The sequence below is a fragment of the Eubalaena glacialis genome, chromosome 9 (assembly GCF_028564815.1).
Source record: "Eubalaena glacialis isolate mEubGla1 chromosome 9, mEubGla1.1.hap2.+ XY, whole genome shotgun sequence".
Lineage (NCBI taxonomy): Eukaryota > Metazoa > Chordata > Mammalia > Artiodactyla > Balaenidae > Eubalaena > Eubalaena glacialis.
The window spans coordinates 52,564,078-52,587,219 of NC_083724.1; the positions used below are offsets into that span (position 1 = coordinate 52,564,078).

At 40.6% G+C, this 23,142-nt stretch overlaps 1 protein-coding gene across 7 annotated transcripts in view; it reads left to right on the top strand.

The window, feature by feature from the left end:
* KANK1 (KN motif and ankyrin repeat domains 1) overlaps positions 1-23,142 on the top strand; it is a 187,247-nt gene that overhangs the window by 26,766 nt on the left and 137,339 nt on the right. For 2 of the 7 annotated variants that reach the window (XM_061200375.1, XM_061200374.1), the window contains exon 1: positions 10,856-11,142. The exons of 3 other annotated variants lie outside the window; for them this stretch is intronic. The gene's annotated coding sequence lies outside the window, so the exon portion shown is untranslated. Of the gene's footprint in view, positions 1-10,855; positions 11,143-23,142 lie in introns of those variants that run through there. 2 more of the 7 variants (XM_061200369.1, XM_061200370.1) reach the window with 1 other exon arrangement.

A 23,142-nucleotide genomic window follows, 5' to 3' on the forward strand; every position in this document is an offset into this window, starting at 1 on the left:
GTTCATCTGAGATGAAAAAAGAGACTCAGTGAACCGGAGACCATTTCATTCCGAACCATGACAGCTTTTTGGCATCTCTCCTCAGTGTAACTCCGAAATAGCCCATAAAGTGGAAAAAGCAGTTCCCACTTCTGTGTGTGTGTGTGAGTGTGTGTGAGAGAGAGAGAGCGCCAGACTGTTACCATATTAATATTGTGACAACGAGAAAGAAAAGAACTTGTCTAGGTGGCTGCCTGAGCTGTGGTGCCCTGAAACTATGCTCATGAGTGAGGCATTTCAGAAACTGTTTTAATGAGTTTAAAACATTAAGGAAGCACAGATATATTAGGGAGTAGACTTGTCTTAGCTCAGGCTGTTGTAACAAAATACTACAGATTGGGTGACTTAAACAACAGGTATTTCTCAGAGGTCTGGAAGCTGGGGAGTCCAAGCAAGGTGCCTCATGGTTGGGTGCTGGTGAGAGCCCACTTCCTGGCTTGTGGAAGGCTGCCTTCTTGCTGTGTCCTCACGTATGGAGAGAGGAGGGGCTCTGGCCTCTTCCTCTTCTTACAGGGACACTAATCCCATCGTGGGTGTTCCCCCCACATGACCGCATCTAAACCTAATTACCTCCCAAAGGCCCCACCTCCAGACGCAATCGCATTGGAGAGTAGGGCTTCAACATATGAATTTGGAGGGGACACCAACGTTCAGTCTATAACAAGACTGTAAAATGATGGGTGGGCTGTTCTGAGCCCCCGTGGTCAGTCCTCTCCTCAGAGGACTCTGAGGAAACTTTGGCTCCATTTAGACATTACAGCATATATAGATTGGAAAGTAATTTGAGAGTATTCATCTTTCTTTAGGGACTCTGGAACTAAAACTTGTGTTTAAAGTCTTCCCTGTAATGCCTAGAATGGGCCCAGGGTCTTTCAGTGGTTTGTTTTAAAAGGTGCTGTGGCCTCATTTCCCTTCGTAAGTGAGAGGTTTCAAAAAAGAAGCATTCACTTGAATGGTAGATACGTTTTCTTGTTTGTTTTTTGTTTTTACCATATTTAAGTGTACAATCCAGTGGTATTAAGTATATTCACATTGCTGTGCAGCCATCTCCAGCATCCATCTCCAGAACATTTTCATCTTCCGAAACAGAAACTCTGTACCCACTACACGCTAACTCCTCATTTCCCCCCCCCCGCTCCTCCCTGACAACAACTATTCTGCTTTCCAATTGTTTCATTTTTATGTGTAGATATATAGCTGATGCTCAGAAGCTAAACATTCCTTATTTGAAAGTCTTCACCAAGCTCCTTTGCTTGAGCATACAATTTGCTGGTTAAGCCTGGGATTAAAATGTAAAATGTCTTAATGTTTGGAACATTCAGATGTTCCAAAACCAGTCTTAATCACTGGTTTTGGAACATCTTGGAAGTGGGTAAAACTGCCTGAGTTTATTATGAAGAAATGCACTTCCAGATTTCTAGAGTGGATCAAAGATTTCCTTACTAACAGTAGCATCTCAATCAACTGTGCATATCTTCTCTCTTGGCCAGAAAACAAAACTGGCCATTGTGGTATAATAAACATTGTGTACACAGCTGCAGGAGGGAGCAGGGAGGTAGCTGTGATCAGAGACCCTAGGTAACTTTTTGAAGATGATGGGGCATCTGGCACCATGTAGTTGCTGGTCAGAACAGTTTTGGAATTGGATTTTGTCCTGCAGTTATGGTGACTCTTTGAAGAGGAAGGCACTTTTGAATATTTGCATTGCTTTGAAGCCAGTGCCAAGGAGATACTGTGACTTATTGCCAGTCGGAGGCAAAGGTGGGTGTGTAAGGTTTTCATAATGTAGGAACAAAGATGGTTGAAAAAAGGAGATAATCATTAATATTGTCAGTAAAATTTGTTGACCCCCCAGGGCAATTTGGAGGAGCCATAGCTGTTTTTAGAACCTGGGGCTAATCACTGTATATCAAAGATTAGTTAATCCTGGGTGGAGGGCATGAATTTGGGATCAGAGTTTAGGTCTGCCGATTTGTGACTTCGGGCGTGTTCAACCTTGCTAAGCCTCAGTTTCTTCATCTGAAGAATGAACAAACACGGAAACAGTTTGTTACTCGGTTCTTTGTAAGGAACAGATGAAATAATGCATAATGCATTTAAAGTGGTATATGAAATCTCTTTTGCCTCTGAAAGAGGCATATAAAATGGAAAGTTGTATACAGACATATATATTTTTATCCTTCAAAATACTTACGATCTTCCAGTCTGAATTATTTGACTTATTTGAATCCCAAATAGTTTTTCCTAGATCATGTTTGGATTTCTAGACTATCCTGGTTGAAGACGAACACTGCCTACTAAGAAGTCAGGGGTAACAGGTTGATTTTGGGCACTGTCCATCAAAACTGGGGTGGCATTTCTAGAGTGAGTGAGGCAGATGCAAAGGTCATGTGAACTTGGAACAGTTCCCACCCATTATGTTGTTTTCCTCTTCAAAAAGTAGTCTGGAATTTGTTTTCAGTAGCTAAGTTCATTATCTAACTGTCTCCAAGCCATACCTCCCTTCTCCAGCTTTATGAAAAACAAAACAAAATCACTAGGCGCTCACATCATCCTTTCAGGAGGATCTGGAGATTGACTAGCTGACAATCCCAGAGTCTACAGATTTGGGTTCAGTTAAGGAGAAGAATATGCCACCCACTCCTTTTACCACTCTTTTTTATCCACAAGGGTTAGGAGAGGTTTGCAGCATGGGGAGCAGAAAAAGGGGTGGGCAGAAATAAGATCCAGCTCTGTTGTCATATACACCCAAATAATACATCTGCCTTGGTAGATGGGTTTGCTGGGAAAGGGAATGAATAATAATAGTGGGAGTATGAAGAATGAGCCTTTAGACCTACCCAGCTTGTGGAAATTCAGAAAATGGAATTCAGAAATGTACGTTTTTCCAGCTTGTAAATCCAAAAACAATGGGCTTGTTGGAAGAACTTTTGAAACTTGTTCTTTTTTGAAAGCATTATTGTGTTCAGTGGGTACATGTGCTTTGCTCATAAAAATGTGTGCCTTAATCACATTGCCAGGGAAGCTGTGGATTTTACTGTCAACAAAGTAATGTAAGATGTGATGTCTTTTCTGCAGGCACCAGATTTTCTTAAGGAAAGGAGGAAAATGCTGCTGTTAAGCAGAAAAGGCTGTGTTGGCAGAAGTATATATCTTATAAACATACTAGTGGAGAATGATTTAATTCTTTGCCACTTGGTTTTATCGTAATCATTCCTAAGGTGATTTTTTTCCCCTCTTAGTTATGCAGTAGCCTGCTGGCTGACATTTAACTATTGACTGTTAATCTTGGGGAATGAACTACCGTAATTTACCGTCAAGGGTACAGAGACAGAAAGGATATTCAAATGCTTTTAGTGCCTTTTTACTTCCCGGTGATGTCTTGTCCCAGAAACCTTATGAAAGCTCCAAAACTAAAAAAATTTTGCAATAGGAAAAAAAAGAAAACTTTCTTAAGTAGAAAATTCTATGAGTTTCTGTAAAATTTTGCTATCTTACCTATATATGAATAACTGTGGTCTTTTAATTTTCGTTGTTGTGTTTTATAATTCCATGGATGGTGATGGGTAGAGGCAGGGGAGAGGGGAAGCTGAGGTAGGAAGCCAGGCTGGAGAATTAAAAATGATGTCTTTCTTTGCGGGTACCCCCTTCACCCCCTCCTGCTGGCTTCTTGACCGTGGGACCCAGCCGCATCACTTCCTGTCCAAGTTGGCACTGGCGGTGGCACAGTATCTCTGCCCAGTGTTCTCAAACTGCAGCTGGCAAGTTTCCAGTAATAGAGTCACCCAGAGGAACAACTCAACCTCCTTTTTGTCTTTCTCTGCAGCCTTGGGCAGCTTCCCCAGCCCCCAGTGTATCTGTCCCTTGCCTTTTGGAATAGCCCCATTGAGTCCCCAAACCTTGCCTTTGATTTATAGAGTGCTGGCTTCCTGAACATCCAAGTTTGCTTCTGTTTTCTTCTTTTATGCTTAGGCCCTAAGTCTTCCCTAGGGAAGACTTTCCTGGGGGAGAAAGGAAGGATATATTCCTGTCCACTTATTTTTCCCTCTAGACTGGGTCAAAAAAATAGCTCACACTTTTGAGTGCCTACTCTGTACTCAGCCCCGCACTGAGGACTTTCTGTGCATGACCTCATTTAATACCCAGAATAGTCCTGCGAGATGGGTGCTATTGATAACATCATCTCTGCGTGCAGGTCAGAGAGGTTGTTTGCCCTGGGTCACATGGCTGGGATGTAGCAGCATTCCAAGAACAGCCGCTTTGCTCATTGCCAAGTGAGACAGTCTGTACAGTGAGGCTGCTGTGTAGCAGAGGTGTCCCCGATTTGTCAGGGGCCTTCCCCCACTCTGGGGTTTTACTTTCTGAGCGCACAGTAGGCAGTATGGTCGAATGGTAGTGTTTGTGATTTCCTCTGCTCTTGACCATTTAGGTGTATTCTCTAAAGCAATTTATGTTTTCTCTACCATGTTTTTCACTTCCTTCTGAGTCATCCCTAGCAATCCTTAACATTCATATGTCTATGAACAGGTCTGTCCAAGGCAATCTAGACTTTTTCTACCATCCTCCTCAGAAGTCTTCCAGGCTCCACTCACTGCCAAATTCTAAAGCCACTTCCGTATTTCTTGGAATCTGTTATAGCAGCTCCCCACTTCCAGGTACCAAAGTCTGTATTAGTTTTCTATCCCTGCTGTAACAAAATCCACAAATTTAATGCTTAAAACAACACAAATGTATTATCTTACAGTTCTGTAGGTCACAAGGTCAACGCAGGTCTCATTGGAATCAAATCAAGGGGTGGGTAGGGCTGGTTCTGGGAGAGAATCTGTTGTTTCCAACTCGTGGAGGCCACACCTACGTTCCTTAGCTCATGACCCCCTCCTCCGTCTTCATAGCCACCATCAGTGAATTGCGTCCCTTTCACGCTTTGCATTTTTCCTGCTGCTACTTCTATCGTCCTCTCTCTGACCACAGCCAGAAAAGGCTCTCGGCTTTCAGGGACTCATGATTACATTGGACCCATCTGGATAACCCAGGGAGATCTCCTCACCTCAAAGGTCCTTAACTATAATCGCACCTTCAAAGTCCTTTTTGCCATGTAATGTAACATAGTCATAGGTTTGGAAATGAGGACTTGGACATCTTTGGGGGTGGGGTGCATTATTCTGCCTACCATACAAGGCAAGGTATGAACACATTACACGATTAACTCTCCTGTCTTAGTTTGCAGCCAGCATTTCTATAGGTCAAGCATGTGGTTTCTAATACAACAGGCATTTTATTCAGGGCTCATGAGTTCCTTCTGGCTGGCAGCATGCATCTTGCGGGACAGGTGTGAGATGAGCAAAAGCTGTTGGAAGACTGGAAGCTTCCTGCTTCCCTCTTTTAGGGAAAAGGAGGGATAGAAGCAAGGAGACCACTTGGGTTTTGACTGTCTTCCTTATTGTGAAATTAAGAACTAAAACTAAAACAACAACAAAAAGCCTTTCATAACGGAAATACTAGTACTGATATATAAAATTGACCCACCTCCTAAAAGTCTCTTTCTTCTTTGAAGACAAAGCTCAGCTGCATTGTAGTTTGAACCTCTAATCTTCCATGGGAAAATCGGACCCCTCTGAGGCATTGGGTGTGTTTCTGAGCAGGGTCCCCTTGGGGAGACGGGAAGCCCCCTTTCCGCTTGCCACCTGGAATTTGATGCCGCTTCCCCTCTCACAGCTGCTTAGCCTGTAGGGCCCTCACAAGTTAAATCTTGTCTCAGGAAATAATTTGTTAGAAGATCAAAGCATGGATGGGATAAATTAATTTTTGAGCAAACCACAGGTCTGGGAGAATGTAAACATTGTCTCTTAAGTGCTACTAATGTCCTTTATGAAGGAGTAATTTGGGGGGTTCTTTTTTTTTTTCTTCTAAGATTATAATTCTGCATTTGATTGGTTCATGTCTTAATATGTTGAAAAAGAGCTCTGAAGACTTGCACTTGAGGCAGATAAGGCCCTGAAGTAGCCAGTTATGTCTATGGATTTCAGCACCTATCTCATTTAGAGCAGTGGTTTTCAAGGGGTTTGGAGTGAGTGAATTTGCCCCATAGGGGGCATTTGGCAATGTCTGAACGTTTTTGATTTTCATGATTCAGGGGAATCTAGCGGGTAGAGGCCAGGGATGCTACTAAATACCCTACAATGTACAGGACAGCCCTCACTACAGGCAATTATTCAGCCCAAAATGTCAGTCATGCTGAGGCTTGAGAGACCTTTAGAGGGATCGTTTTCTGTTTTTCACTGGTTTGGCTGTGTCTTTAACACTGTACATAGACAATTTCTGTGAGGTTTCCAATCCTTTTAGTTTCTCCCTCAACACAGCATCTTACCCTTAGTAGGCTCAAACACTTACCTATTGAGTTGATTTCTTCCTCCACCCTTGTTAAGGTAGTCCTCCTTTTTTGTCTCAGAGCAGAGCTTTTGGGTGCAGCATTGACAAGCAGATAGTGGCAAAGTCCGCATGGTAGGGAGAGTGAAAAGAACACAGCTTTGGACTTCTCTCAGCCTCTGCTTTCCCATCTGTAAAATGGAGGTAACGATAGCACCCGATTTAGGGTGACTGAATTTAAGAAAGATGGTGTTACAGCATGTTTGGCATGTAATACCGCTCAATAGATGTCTTCTTTTGAGGCATGTTCAAAGTCCAAGGAGCCTAGGACCTCTTTTTTTTTTTTTTTTTAAGTTGCATATAAAGGAGAGGCACAAATTCTTAAGTATTCTGGGTTGTTCTCAGCTCTCCAGAAAGGAGGAGAACTTAAAGCTTTTCAGTAAAGTTTACTCCATGATTGACAAAACAGTCTGAAAAGTACCTAAGAGGCATGTTTTGCCTCAGGCCAGAGCTATTTTAAAAACTAAATTGACAGAAACTTGTTTAAGTTGGAACATTCCTGACTTAATTATAGATACCTGTAAAGGTTCCTTTGGAACAGATGGGTTTCTGCCATTGGGTGCTATTTGGAAAAAGCTATTTCTTGCTCAGGTACTTGTTTTGAGAGTAAGCTTAGGACATAGGCTTAGGAGTAAGATTTTAAGAAAATTCTGTCTGTTCCAATCACAGCCTCAGTTTTCCCATTTGTAAAATGGGCATAATACTACTCCTCTCAGAAGATGGCCATAAGAATCAAATGAAGGCATATTTGTAAGACATCTGGCTTCATAAATGATACCTGTTAAGGTTACAGGTTGAAAATTTTCCAATTTTAAAATGTCATGTAAGTAAGTGTGTTGAGAGGTAACAAGAAGTTAGTTTTTACCCAACCTATTTATTAGTATTTCTATCCAATTATATATTTGAGAAAATTGGACTCACTGCTCCTTTTATGGAGGCAGAGTCAGCACAGATCTCTGTGCCTTACAGTTCTCATGCCACCAAAGAGTGACTGTTCCATGTTGTGCTGTCAATGCCACCAGAAACTAGCAGGGAGCAGTTTACAACACGGTAAATCCAACTGATTTTACAAAGTTGTTGATGGTTGCAAAATTTGACATTTCTCTAGTTAATTTCTATGCCTGTCAGTTTGCCCCTCACCACCTTCAAAATCTAAGTCCAAATCTTTCTAGAAGGAGGCTACAGACTGTCTCTGCCTCATCCTGATAATTTCCCCATTTCACGTCTCCTAACTACCTATTTTCTCAGGCTGCCTTTACTAATTTGCATTTGTAGACCTATTGCTTAGTAAGTAGAACATTTCATGTTATGCTGTTTCCCCACCTTGATATTTTTCTCGAGGACTAGTTCTATTTCATATATTTATATGTATGTGTTGATATCTCTATAGCTTCTGGTGCAGAGAGGGGTATTCTATAGTTTTGCTGCCTATATTCGCTTTTGATGATGAGCCATAACAGATTTGAGATTAGCAGGTAACAGAGGGACCAGCCAACACTGTGTGGAGAAATAAGCAAGGTTGAAGCTGATGGGTGGTGAAAAGAGGAGAAGTAGCATGTTTAGTTGGGTAGTCAAGCAAATAAGCAGAGTAAGTGCTCTGATAGGGGAGCTACAGGCTATTATGGGCACATAAAACTGGGACCAGGGCTTCCCTGGTGGCGCAGTGGTTGAAAATCCGCCTGCCAATGCAGCGGACGCGGGTTCGAGCCCTGGTCCGGGAAGTTCCCACATGCCGCGGAGCAACTAAGCCCGTGTGCCACAACTACTGAGCCTGCGCTGTGGAGCCCACGAGCCACAACTACTGAGCCCACGTGCCGCAACTCCTGAAGCCCATGCGCCTAGAGCCCGTGCTCTGCAACAAGAGAAGCCACCGCAATGAGAAGCCTGTGCACCTCAATGAAGAGTAGCCCCCGCTCCCTGCAGCTAGAGAAAGCCTGCGCACAGCAACAAAGACCCAACGCGGCAATCAATCAATCAATCAATCAATCAATACTGGGAACATTAGTGGGAGGTGGGGTGTCAGAGAAGTTTGAGCTGAAACCTGTTGGGTGAGGTGGAGTTAGCCAGGTGAAGCGGTAGATTTGGGCAAGAGGCTACTCCAGATAGAGGAGGGAGAGCATCCTGTGTTCAGAATCAAAGAGAGTTTAGCTTGTGATTTCAACTCGGAGGGTGCAGTTGGGTGGGGGTGGGGTGTGGCATGGGGAGGAAGGTCATAAAGGGCCTGGTAGACCATGTTAAGAAATTTGAAATTTTATCTCAAGGGTGGTAGGAAATCATTGTAGAGTTTTAAGCTGTTGAATGATGCAATTAGAAGTGCAGGTTGGAAAATTCCCTCCGGCTTGGTGGATGTGAGGATGGCGGGAGAACTGAGGCAGCTGCAGTGATACCCAGGTGGGAGAAGTCTTAGTCTGGGCGAGGGCAGGGGCCAAGGGGCTAGAGCAAGGTGGACAGAGTGGAGGTTTAGGAGTAGGAGCGCTGAGCTGATTGAATGGGGAGGAAAGAGTGAAGCACAGTGCCCAGCTTTCTGGGAAGGCCGGCTGCTACTAGGTGAGATGAATCCTGGGAGGTTTGTGCCGCAGGACGATGAGCTTAGATTGAGTTCTAGGGTCTGCAGGACATCAAAAGGGAGATGTCAGCTGGAAATCTGCATTTAAAGCAGACTTAAGGGCTTCCCTGGTGGCGCAGTGGATGAGAATCTGCCTGCCAATGTAAGGGACACGGGTTCGAGCCCTGGTCTGGGAAGATCCCACATGCCGCAGAGCAACCAGGCCCGTGAGCCACAACTACTGAGCCTGCGCGTCTGGAGCCTGTGCTCCGCAACAAGAGAGGCCGCGATAGTGAGAGGCCCGTGCATCGCAATGAAGAGTGACCCCCGCTTGCCACAACTAGAGAAAGCCCTCGCACAGAAACGAAGACCCAACACAGCCAAAAATAAATAATAAGTAAAAATTAAAAAAAAATAATAATAAAAATTTAAAAAAAATAAAGCAGACTTAAGAGCGCAGTGAGTTGAATTCTGTGAGTCTCCCCCATATGGATGGTCATTGCAGCTGTGAGGTAATAAGACCACCAAGTTGGGGTGGCGTTGTAGAGTGGGATAAGAGGGCTGAGGGCTGAACCCTGAAGGGCAGCCTGCAAAGGAGACCAAAGAGGCCACCAAGGTTGGAGGAAGCCCTCAAGGGTGCATTTCAAGGAGGAAATAGTTACCAGTGTCTGATCCTGTGGAGCCATGAGAATTGAGTTGTGTCTGCTGGATTTGGCAGCAGGAGCAGTTTCAGAGGCTTGATGGCTGCTGGGCCCAGAGCAGAGGGTGGAAGAGTGGGTGGGAAGTGAGGAAGGAGAGGCAGCCTGTGTAGATGTAGTGTTTCTGTTGGCCTGGGTGGAGCCTTTGAGGGCATTAGGAAAAGGTGTGCCCCCTGTGGGTGGAGACAGTCCTGGGGTGTATGACTTGGTGAGTGGGCCATGGGTGGACTTTAGTTCCCATGTGCCGCCTTAGCTGGTGCCTGTGTTTAGTGTGCAGACTACACCCCCATCCCCCATTGCATGGTGGCCTAGGGTAGATCGGCGGTTCTCAATCCGGGGCAGTTTTGCCCCACCCCCAGGACATGTTTGGCAATGTCTGAGGACATTTTTGGTTGTTACAACTGAACCAGGGAGGGTGGGTGCTACTATCACCCAGTAGGCAGAGGCCAGGGATGCTGCTAAACACCCTGCAGTGCACAGGACAGTCCACACCAGATGTCCATTGTGCAAAGGTTAAGAAACTTGGATGTCGATGAACCTTTCAAGATCTTTGTGAAGAGGAGGAGGGTGTGGGAGGGTGGTAGCTGAGGGTGGAGCTGAGAACAGTGTCCTTATGTACTTTGCCACAGGCTCATTTGTGTCAGTTTTCATCTTGCCTCCCCACCTCTCTACCATATAATTCTTATTCAGCAAGTTGCAACTTTTCACCTGTTTTTGCTCCTTTAGCCTTTTTCACTATCCACCCCTACCCTCCCAATAAAGACTCTAATGCGAGGTAACCTTGCGTCCTAATTTCTGTTTCTGGGCATATTGTAAGACATCTGTATTTTAATACCATTGGTCAGGAAATTCTGTTTTGGCAGCCCAGAGACGGATGTTGCTTTGGCTAATCTAAAGTAGCCCATAATTCAGTGTCAGGTTGATAAGGCTTTAATGCACGGTCAGTCAGCCCCTTGACTGTCAGGCTTGGAAAAAAGACAGGAAGTATTTCTTGTCTTTAGAAGCAAGCCTTGCTTCTGGCTTTGGGAAGAAAAGAGTACAAATGGTTCTCACCAGATAGGGTTGCAGCAGCTCTCCCAGCGTTTTGGGAACAAATCAAGTCATTATCTTGACCATGTCAAAACTGTGTTCCCAGAGTAGTTGTTGTCTGAAACATTTGGGGCTGGTGAGGAGGAGAAGAATTAATTAGCAGCTCCCTCTCTTGGTGTCCTTTTTCAGCCTTCTCAGGTTGCAGCATGAGAGTCCCTCAGACATGCGGGCTGCTTATTTGATAATCTGTGTTTTGCACGGTACAAAAGGTTGCTGGCTAAATATTGTGAGCCCCTCTAACCTGGAGCTGCCGGTGTCCTGGGTCCAATGAACAGGGAAATCTACTGTAACGTGTTGTCAATGGGGAAGCACTTGAATTCACAGAACAGCCTTGGAGAGTCCTGGGTAAGTTGGACGAGCTAAGTTTTTTTTGCTTTTTCTGTTTTCAGGAATATTTTACCCTGCAACAGTGGGTAAATCTAAAGCCCTTGAAAGAATGAAAACAAGCTTAATATTAAGTTTTGTCAAAGAGTGTGCAAGACAGTGAGAATGTGTGGGTTAAGAACAGGAAGCATCTTAATTTTAAAATGGTGGTAGTGGAGGTGGATTAAAATGAGATATGCATGTTGAATGCAAGATATGCCTTGGTTGTGGGCATGTTGTTTCCGAATTAATTATTGTATATAGAGGCATATTTTAGGCCCCTTCCTATTAAATTGATTTTTCATATAATTTAAAAAGATAGGGCTGATGATAACAATTCTCTTCCTGCATGGTGAGTGCCAATATACAAATGGTATAAGGATGCCTTTGTGTATCTGCATGTATAGCCCTAACCCAGTCTATAATGTCACAAAATAGTAAAACACACTGTAACTTTTAAATTTCTGTAGTGGACCAGCCCATGCTGTGAAAGGGGAAAATGGTGGTGGGCAGGAAATGGGAAGATTTAGGCTAAAGAATATTGATGTAAAATCTTATCCCCAATATGGCAAACTCTTTGAACATATAGTTAAGAAACAGTTTGAGATCGCTTCACATTTAAAAATTTTTCCCTAGTCAGGACTGTAGGAAATATTGATAAACATTTATCCTGTTTTTAAAGTTCTCCATACTATGAAATTCATAATCTATCTTTATAACTACAATAGCATGTGGTTATGTATAGTTGAGAAAACTATTTCTCATGTGTCTTTGGTTTTGCCATATTCTTTTATTAAGGTACTAAAAATTCGTTATGATGATTCCTTGAGGAAAGAATATTTTTTCTTTCAGTTTTCTTGAGATATAATTGACACATGGCATTTTATAAGTTTAAGGTGTACAGCATAATGATTTGACTTACATGTATCATGAAATGATGACCACAATAAGTTTAGTGAACATCTGTCATCTCATATAGATGGATTAAAGAAAGAGGGAAAAAATGTATTTTTTCCTTGTGAGGAGAACTCTTAGGGTTTACTGTGTTAGCAACTTTCATATGTAACGTACAGCACTGTTCATTGTATTCATCATGATGTACATTACATCCCTCATTCTTATTTCTCTTACAACTAGAAATTTGTACCTTCTGACTGCCTTCGTCTAATTTCCCCTCCCCTCCACTGGTAGCCACAAGTCTGATCTCTTTTTCTATGAATTTGTTTGATTTTGAAGTATAATTGACCTATATCACTATGCTTGTTCCTGATATACAACATAGTGATTTGATACTTCTTTTTCAAAATGATCACCATAAGCCTAATTATCTGTTACCATACAAAGATATTATGATATTATGTGCTATATTCCCCACACTGTACATTTTATACCTGTGACTCATTTATTTTGTAACTGAAAATTTGTACCTCTTAATCTCCCTCCCCACTACCTCCCTCTGGCAACCACATGTTTGTTCTCTGTATCTATGACTGTTTCTGTCTAGTTAAGTTTGTTCATTTTTGTTTTTTAGATTCCACATGTAAGTGAAATCATACAGTATTTGTCTTTCTCTGACTTATTTCATTTAGCATAATACCCTCTAGGTCCATCCATGTTGTCGCAAATGGCAAGATTTCATTCTTTTTTTTTTTTATGGCTGAGCAATATTCCATTGTATATATATACACACCACGTCTTCTTTATCCATTCATCTGTTGATGGGCACTTAGGTTGCTTCCATATCTTGGCTATCGTAAATAATGCTGCAGTGAACATAAGGGTGCATATATCTTTTCTATAATGTTTTTGTTTTCTTTGGATAAATACCCAACAGTGGAATTCCTGGATCATACGGTAGTTCTGTTTTTAATTTTTTGTGAGGAATCTCTGTAGTGTTTTCCATAGTGGTTGGGCTGCATCAATTTACATTTCCACTAACAATGCGCAAGGGTTCCCTTTTCTCCACATCTTCACCAACACTTATTATTTGTTGTCTTTCTGATAATAGCCATTCTGACAGGTGTGAGGTGATAGCTCATTGTGGTTTTGATTTGCATTTCACTGATGATTAGTGTTGTTGAGCATCTTTCCACATGTCTGTTGGCCATCTGTATGTTTTCTTTGGAAAAAGGTCTATTCAGATCCTCTGCCTATTTTTTAATTGGGTTGTTTGTTGTTGTTGTTGTTTTATGTTGAGTTCTTTGTATATTTTGGACATTAACCCCTTGTCAGATATATTCTTGGCAAATATCTTCTCCCATTCAAATAACCTTTTCATTTTATTGATAGTTTCCTTTGCCATGCAAAAGCTAAGTTTCATGTAGTCTCACTTGTTTATTTTTGCTTTTGTTTCCCTTGCCTGAGGAGATATATCCAAACAAATATTGCCAAGGCCGATGTCAAAGAGCAGATTGCCTATGTTTTCTTTTACAAATTTTATGGTTTCAGGTCTTACGTATAAGTCTTTAATGCATTTTGAGTTTATTTTTGTAGATGGTATGAGAAAGTAGTCCAGTTTGATTCCTTTGCACGTAGCTGTCCAGTTTTCCCAACACCATTTATTGAAGAGGCTGTCTTTTCCCCATCGTATATTCTTGACTCCTTTGTTGTAGATTAATTGCCTATATAATTGTGGGCTCATTTCTGGGCTCTCTATTCTGTTTCAATGATCTACGTGTCTGTTTTTGTGCCAGTACCATACTGCTTTGATGACTGTAGCTTTGTAGTATAGTTTTAAATCAGGGAGTGTGATCTCTCCAGCTTTGTGCTTAAGATTGTTTTGGCTATTTGGGGTCTTTTGTGTTTCCTTACAAAATGTAGAATTATTTGTTCTAGTACTGTGAAAAATGCCATTGGATTTTGATAGAGGAAAGAATATTTTTATGAATAAATAAGGGAAAGTAATAAAGATAATCCTTATACCTTGATAATATCAACAGTCTTCTACCATATTGCAAGCCTCAGTGAAAATAATTAATAAAGGTTTTTTTTTACTTCAGGCAACCAGCAGAAGATTTCTCTGGGGAAGAATCCCAGCTCCTTCTTAGTTGGCTTAGTTATTTAATTATTAACCCAGGAGGGCTTTCTTAAGCTTTGTCAATGATACATGGTGGATCCCTGCTTTTGTGATTACTGCAGGTGAACTTGGTACTTCCTAGGCTGTTATGCCCTCAACAGCATATATAGATGTCCCTGTTTGCTTTCTAGGACTACTTTCACAATAAATAGCAAAGATATTTGCCAAGGATGTTTGAAAAGAAAATGCAAACAAACCTATATGTATTTGAACAAACAGATATTCATGACTTATGTGAAAAAATCCAGTAGGTGTAGTATGAGGAAATTTTTATAAACAAACATCCTCCACCAACTAACTCACATGTATTTATTATTATTATTAATACACTCACATGTATTATATATACATTTGCATAAAAATAAACAGAATGGATATACTAAAATGTTAACAGTGGTAATTTGGAATTATAATTTAAAATTTCTTTCTGATTAGGATTTTTTAAAGTTTTATGATGAACATTTTATATTTATGCAATAAAAATAAAATGGGGGGAGGTAAGCGTAAATATATAAATGGCAGGAATTTTATAGTCTGGTTAAAAAACTATACCTTGCATGAAATTATAGATGAGATTGTATAAATTGTGTAAAATTAATTTTTTCATTTTAATTCCATTAATAATTCCAAAGAAGTTTCTTTAAAAAATTTTTTTGTATTGCTTCCACAGGAAAGCAGAGGGAAAGGAGGCATATGTGAATTTTTGGTGTTTCATCTTTTCTTCTGATTTTATTTCTTCTCTGTTACTTCGATAGTTCTTCTTCCAGGCCTGTTGTTCCACAGACTTCTGGAGGGAGTGGAGAATGCCCCATTGAAACCGTTCTGCAAGATCTTCCCCCAGCTTCACATAGTGGGTATGACTCTGGGCCACTCGTCTCCCCGACGCCCCACTCAGCCCTGTGGGAAAAGCATGCTTTACTTAGTACATGGTGATCATGCCTCATTCTGTGGCCAACTTAGTTCAGTTCAAAGTACTTCCGTTTATTAGTGAAGAAAATTACCAAGAAGTTGTTTATGGCAGAATTGAACTAGACTGATAGAGGAAAGCCCTACAGTGTTTCAAGGCAGGCTCTGTTTCACGTTTAGCAGTTTCTCATTCCTTTAGAATAAAAGACTGTTTTTTCCTTCCTTTTCCTATTACCACTCAAACAGCTGTCTCAAAACACAGCTTGAGATGGGGAGCAACCTGGCCTCCACAAGCCCCAGGCTGCATTGTGGCAGTTTGACTTCTCTGTCTGCCTCAGCCACCTGGCTTGTTGGTTTCTTTCTTCTCCTTGTCCTCTGAGGCACAGCGGCAGTGACTCCATGACATAGGAACTCGGAAGCAGGCGAATAAATCCCCGAGCAGGTGGCTGCCTATTGTCTGTCTGGAGGAAGTGAACAGCGTTCTTCCTGGGACTGCATTCATCTTCTGATAGCTTCTAGAGGGCAGAACGATCCTTAATTGGGGTTGGGAGATTGCACACACAAAGTCCTGGGGTCAAGAGGTTCCCTAGGGAAAACCACCTTGGTGGGCTTTGGTCTTTTCCCTCCACAGTAACTGAGCCCTTTCGGAGCAAGGACTTGCTTTCTGATGTGGGCATGTCTGGAACATCATTGGTCTCAATACCACTGGATTAGATGAGGATTCCAACAGTTTCCTATGGGGGGGGGGGGAAGAAACCACATTGCTGGTGGGATAAATAAGTAGACTTAATCTGTGGTAGGATCCCCCCTGAGGTTGTAATATGTAGTATCTTTTAGATAGTGGTAATTCTAAAGAGAAGCTCTGATCTTTAACTAGGTTTTATGTTAGCCATTAGGGTGTTTATTACCAAAAATCAGTCATTTAAAAACATGGTGCAAGCCACCCTTTCCTCCCCATATCTGTGCACAAGCCTGAATGTGGATCTTTAACAATATATACCTTCAGGCTGAGCAGCAAGAACAGATAAGCGATCTCCCACCCTGCCCCGACAGAAAGTAACCTGGACTCCTTTATAGGATTAAATCCTCTCAGAGGTGGGAGGCAATGGCTAGCAGCCTGAGGGGACATACACGCTCTCAACTCTAGGTCTTTGGGTTTATGGCAGGGAGGGGGTTAATAAAAAAAAAAAAAAAAAAAAAAAAAAGGCCTTGTAGTCTTCTCTCCCTAACCCTTCCATTTTATCCACTTTCTTTTTCCATTCTTTTCCTGAACTGTCTTTTGACTTTCTTTAGCCCTTCTTCCCTTTTCCCACACTCCAGAATAATCTCCTGCTGTATGTTTAGCAGTTTCTCCAAAATAACGTAGCTCCAGGAGGCTTTACTTTAAATCTAGCCCTCTTTCTGCCATATCACCGTGTTTCACATCTTGAGAAAGTTGAGTGGGGGTGATTAAAGGAAAGCTGGAAAAGTGATGAGGGGCCAGAGAGGAGAGCAAAGTAGAAAACTGAAGGAAATAAAGGAACCTGGCGTGAATGGGGTGGTGGGTTCCTGGTTGATACCACATGTACGGCTGGGTATAACCAACACTGTGGTGAGCAGACCAGGAGGCTCCTCTTCACCCCCTGGGGCTTTTCCCGGGTAAAATAAAGGCAGAAAGATAAGGGGAGAAGAATGAAGGCAGACCACGGAGACAAAAGGAAAACAGACAGATTTACCTGTTTCACTCCAGATTGACTAGATGGGAGATATAGTCCTTACCGCTGATGGCATTTAATACCAGATCCAGTATTCTAGATTATTTGGTATTATCAGCATGATTCCCAGAATTCCTTCTTGAACCTGAAATTAGCTGTCTCTTTAAATGCAGAAGATCCAAAGTTGTTTCTCACCTTTTACTTGATGCTGCTTTTGGAAACCAGAAAGATATTGAAAGAATTTACTTTCTCATCTGACAATATTGCATGTCTGAAAACCCAACTGATCCAAAAGTGTGTTTACCTCTTAACTCTATAAAATTAGATGGTCGCTCTGGTTTGTTGAAACAATGCCCAGAGAACTGTTTATAATGATCATTCTCCCTTGTGCTCGGTGCTAGAAATACAGCAGTGAGCAGACACAATCCCTGCTTGCACAGATAGACTGACATTAAATAGAAAATTACAAAAGAACAATGAAGTTATAACTGTGAGAAGAGTTACCAAAAAAATAAGTAAATGGAGCATATAAGGGGAGAATTTAATCTAGCCTATGCTGATAAGGCATTCCTAATGGAATTGGCTGGGCAGAGGTTGGGAGTGGATGCTCTGAGGTAGGAATAACATATGCAAAGGCCCTGAGGTAGGAAGGGGTTTTAGCCTGCTTCAGGAACAGATTAGGATCCTTTGACTGCTGTAGGAGAATGGCCAAGAAGAGGACAAAAGTAGAGACAGGAAGATCAATTAGGAAGCTCAGGGACTTGCCCAAGGTCAATTAGCTGGTGAATAGCTGAGCCAGGACTCAAACCCAGGTTTGTATGAAGATAAAGGCATCATCATTGTTCGTTAAATAGTAATTGGTAATGATGTTCATGTCATCCCAGAACACATTTAAAAGATTCTTAGGTAACATTTCTTTTGACATGGATTATTGGTCTTTTAATTATAATATAAAATGTGTTTTAATATTAAGTTATCAGCTGCAAAAAGGAAGGGGAGTACTCATTTGAATGAACCAGCAGAAACTTGGAATTTTGCCTGCCTTCTACTTTAGCCTTGCCAAAAATGTAATTTCTTTAATTCATTCTTAACTAATCTGCTCAAGCCTGTACTATGCCTTGGCTTTTTTCCCTATAACAGCTTAGGGATCTCAAAAGAAAATATTTTGAAAGGTTTTCTCTTGATCAGGGTATTTGCGTTTAGATATTGTGTACACTCCTTTTATTGCAGAATGAGCTGTTTTTCTACCATGGGATCCTTTGTTAGGAGTGAAATGTTGTTGTAATTTTATCATGTTTATTTTAAAAAATCACTTATCAGGTGTTTATCTATAGAAAGTGATTTAGATGTTTACATCCTCTTCTTTCTAGAGACTTAAGCATGTTCAGAAGTATTTAAAATTGAATAGTTCTGTTAGCTAATAATGATAAAATTACTATCATGCGTTGAGAGCTGCTTTGTGCCAGGCAATATGCTTTAAACATCTTTGATTCTCACTGCTTCCCTGTGATGAAGGTTGTACTATAATTTTCATTTTACATTTGGGGAAACTGAGGCTTAAAGCAACTAAGTGAGTTTTCCAAGAGCACCCAGGTGGGAAGTGACAGTTTAGACGAACTGAGGCCCTTTCAGGTCCTTGCCCTTCAGCTGCATGCAATTCTGGATTCAGTGTCAAGTTTGTTTTAGGCTGCAGTTGGGAGTTGGAACCAGAAATATAGGGAATCGAGTTAATTTGAACAATGTAATGAAATATTTTCTTATAAACTATTGTGAAGATTTTGTTCCAGAGACCACATAAGAAAAAAATAGAAGCAAATTGCTAAATTTCCCATTCATCACTCTTACGCTGAACTTTTGGTAAATTCAAAGCTTCCCTCCATTTGAATTTATTTTATAGGAATATTGGAAGATCAGTAAATTACTCTTAACGGGTATAATGGAAATTAAACCCAAGTGTCATGGTGGTCTCAGTGAATGATCACTTTAAAGATATCGTTTATAGCAATGGTTCTCAAACTTTAATGCTCATCTGTATCTCCTAAGGACTGTATTAGAACTCAGATTGCTGGGCCCCATCCCTAGACTGTCTGGTTCAAGAGGTCTGGGACTGGTCTGAGACAAGTTCCCAGGTGATGCTGCTGCTGCTGATTTGGGGACCACACTTTGAGAATCACTGGTATGGGGACAGTAATAATGCTAATGAAATTAGATGGGCCAGTAGCTTGTCCCTGAGAAGGCCATTTCCTAGTCTCAACTATATCCACAACCCAAAGCAGAGTGGTATCCTGATGTCCACCAGGGTCAGGAGTGGTACAGTGACTCCTGGAGTCATTCCCACTCTTGGGAAAACAGTAGGTCATCTGCCTCTCCTCCTGCCAATACCATGTCATGACAACACATAACTTAGATGTGCCAGATGCACACATTGTGAACTGTGCAATGATTGAACTCTCCCATTGTGCTAGGTGTATGACATAATTGCCCACACTGCTAAATTAAATGAGTCAAATGAATAAACATAAATCAGGATTCCAAAACCAATTAGATAAAATATTCTAATTTGTATATTACGGGGATTGTCCTTACTCTGGGATGTTTTGGTGCCAGAAGCTTTGCTGGATTTCTCCTTTCCTTGCAGTGACTGAGAATTAGCTGCAATAACCCAAAAAGTTTAAGATTCCTATTTGGCTGGAAATTAAATCACATAGGCTGGTTTGGAAAGCCTTCAGAAATTCTTTCAGATTTGATGCGTCCAAACTTGTACTGGAATATAAAATATTTGATTTAACAAGATCTGTGGGTTCCCAGTGCATAACAGTTTTCAAAAATGAGTTTCTCAGAATACAATTAGGAAAAAAATTCCTTTGAAATGCTAAAATTACCTTTTAGTGGTGATAAAAGATGCTGACAACCCCTTCTAAAAAAAAAAACAAAACTTTTAACCTTCATGTTGCTATAATAACATCACTAATTTGTGTGTAGACAAATATCACTGGTCATATTTAAAGTAATCATTAAACTTTTTCAGAGCTATACTTAAGAAAACTACTTTTTAATCTTTCTACTCTAAGGAAAATATTACTTCAAAGTTGATGGCGGGAAGGGGGTGGCTAGGTTGCAATTCTTATTTCTTCTTGCTCTGGAGTCTTTTTTGGCTTAGTTTGGAGGAAGAAACCAAAAAGTTGTAACTGAATACAGAAGCATTTTTTTAAGTTTTATTTTAAGGAGGAGGGGAAATTTTGGAGGCACTTCTCATAATGAACCTCAAAAAAATCTTGAGACCTATTAGAACTTATTATTTAGCTTATCTTGTTTAATTTTCTTATTTTTAAATTAAGAATGTATATTGCCCATATAAAAATCCTCTTGTTTGTGCATGTATGTATGTATGTATCTGCTGCAGAGAGAGAAGTTCAGTGTGCATTTAGTAATTCCCAGCAAAGCATATGGGAACCTTAATGTCTTAATTGTGCGCTCCTCCGATTGAGTGTGGGTTGAGTCTTAGTCTCTAGGGTCAGCCAGGCCAGTTTTAGAGTCCCAGTGCTGCCAGTTACTAAATGTGACCCTACAATATCATTTAACCATGAAGTCTGTTTCCACATCTGTGAAGTAGGTATAATCATATTATCAACTTCATGTAGTTGTAGAGTGCTTAGTAAGTAATCTGTGATGTTAGCTATCATTCTCATAAATTGCACTACCAGTAAGGATTCTGAATATGTTGAGTGATCTGGATAAGAATGCAAGAGGTAGAAGTAGTCAGTTGCACCAGTGTTATTTACCTTACATGGTATTTCATGCTTATTTCACTTTGGTCTCTTTGATAAGATAAAATATAAATGTGTACCCAAGATCACTTTAAAGTAATAGTATAATTATTAAGGTGCCATGTTGTATAAAAAGGTACTTAGAAAACTAAGGTTTGGAGAATGAAATAAATTAGACACAGTGACTATAAGTTTTTCCTTTTTAATAGCTGTTTTTTCATTACTCCATTGATCCAAAGAGGGATTTTAAAATTTAATGTCCTTGTTCCATTAAGATAATTCAATCATTTATCCAATTACTTGACTTATTCAACTTAAGTTCTTAGCCCCTCTGTTGCTTTCTCTTTGGCTGGTTCCCTGTTTCATGACTTTCCAGCACAGTTTTAGTTTTACCTGTTTATTTTTCTACTTTTGTGGGCTAGGCTTTAAATTTAGCTCTTTTCCTTGAAAGAGCTCCTCCTCTCTTTTTTCATGTCTTTTCACAAAGATGAATCCACTTTGTATTTCATATTTTACCCATTTTGTTTTAATATAAAAATATTTTAAAGTCTTATAAAATAAAATGGTTTGAATAGCCCTTCCAAAATGACATGGTGTTCTGGTTTGAGAAAGTGATCTTTGATAAAGAAAGGTGTATCAAATGTATGTCTGTTCCAGTGTTGGGAGGGAAGCTAAGCAATGGGATGTCAGAAATCGGGATAGGAAAAGGCTCCCAAAAGCTGAAGACAACATGAACAAATATACAACTAAGCTCTACTGAATGCAACTTTCTGATACCTGGGATAGGAGGGAAAAAAGTTGTGTGCCTGTGGATTGGAGAGACCTGGGTCAATAGCAGCTCTTGTTAAAGAGATTTAAGCTTTTAGCCAGCCATTTGACATTGTTGGCCATCTCCAACAGCATTAATGTCACAGCTCTCAGAACAAAGGAGATAATCATCCCATTGTTTTCTGCCTTGGTTGGGCTGCCTCTGAGGGCTTGCGTTCAGTTCTGAGCTCCACATTTTCAGAGGGCAAACCAGGGAGGTAAATGGACGAGAAACATCTTTGAGAGAGTCTCATCACTGTGTGGCTTGTCAGGTTATTTCCTTAGGACAAATTCCCAGAAGTGGAATAGCTGGGTCAAAGTTAGTCTTTTTTTTTTTTTTTTTTTTAAAGACTTTGGATACTTATTGCCAAATTGTCTTACCAAGTAGAACTGGACATATTAAAGAAGTTGGATTACCCACCCCCAAGTCAGAGATGTTGTAGAAGGGATTTTGGCAGTGGGTTGTATGTTGGACCATGATCTGAGATCCCTTCAAAAATACCATGAGAGTTTTTACATAGGACCAGATGATTATTTTATCTAGAGAGGTGATGTTTCAGTCTTATCATGTCAGTCATACTGTTGTAGCAAACTAATTGTTAAGAATCTGTAAGGAAAATATTGCAGAAGATTTCTGCAATCAAAAAGGACTGTAGAGAAAAGAAAAAAGTAAAGGGGGTTCTTTGGGCAGAAGGAAAATGATCACAGATGGAAGCAGAAAGTTGCAGGAAGATGCAATAGAAAGGGTAAATATGTGAATAAGGTTAAAAGAATACTGATTTGATAATTCAAAAATAAAAACAAATACACACACACACACACACACACACACACACACAGGCATATCTCAGACATATTGCAGGTTCAGTTCCAGACCACCACAATAAAGCAAATATTGCAGTAAAACAAGTCACTCACAGACACACAGGACTGTAGAAATTAATCAGTGAAGGGAGATGTAATTCAGGCTGCAACTCAGTCCTGAGTCTCCATGGCTGGTAACTGCTGGCAAATTAACCATTTTTAATAACTTAGATAAGTCGGGCTTTTCCAAACTAAGTGAATTGCATTTTCTACACACTACCAGAGCTGGTTACTTCTGCTTCTGGAGAGGATGGGAACAGGTAAAAAGCTGCTCTAGATCATGTTCCTAATAGAGAGCTTAAAATGATTTAGCACATGTTTTATCCTCATCACCCAAAGCCTAACTCCAGTGAGATGAGGTAGTGTTTTTGATACCATCAGGGCAGTGGATTCCAGCTGCACTGCTGGGGTAAGCCACTTGAACTCCTAAGCCTTAGTTTCTTAACCTGTAAAATGTGATGAATAATTATTGATTATCAATTCTTCTCAAAGAGTTATCATGAAGATTACATGAGGTGATATATAGGATGGTACTTTATAATCTAAAATTCTATACAAATATTAGCTGTCACTATCAGCTAATGGAACTTTCAGCCTAAATCTTTCTAATGGATGAAGGAGTGAATAAGCTTCATCAAAGGAGAAATGGGGGCTGATTTTGTTTATTTTTGTCTTCTTAATGTTTGACTCATAGTTGCAACTCAGTAAGTATTTGTTGAATGAATGCAAGACAATATTTGTGAAATATAGGCTGAACTGGCTTAGAGGAACATTTTTTTCCTTGAAAAGGTGTACTTCTCATCTTTGCAGAATAAGTACTGTTATTCATATCTTACAAACGGGGAAAGTGAGATTCATTTATTCTCAA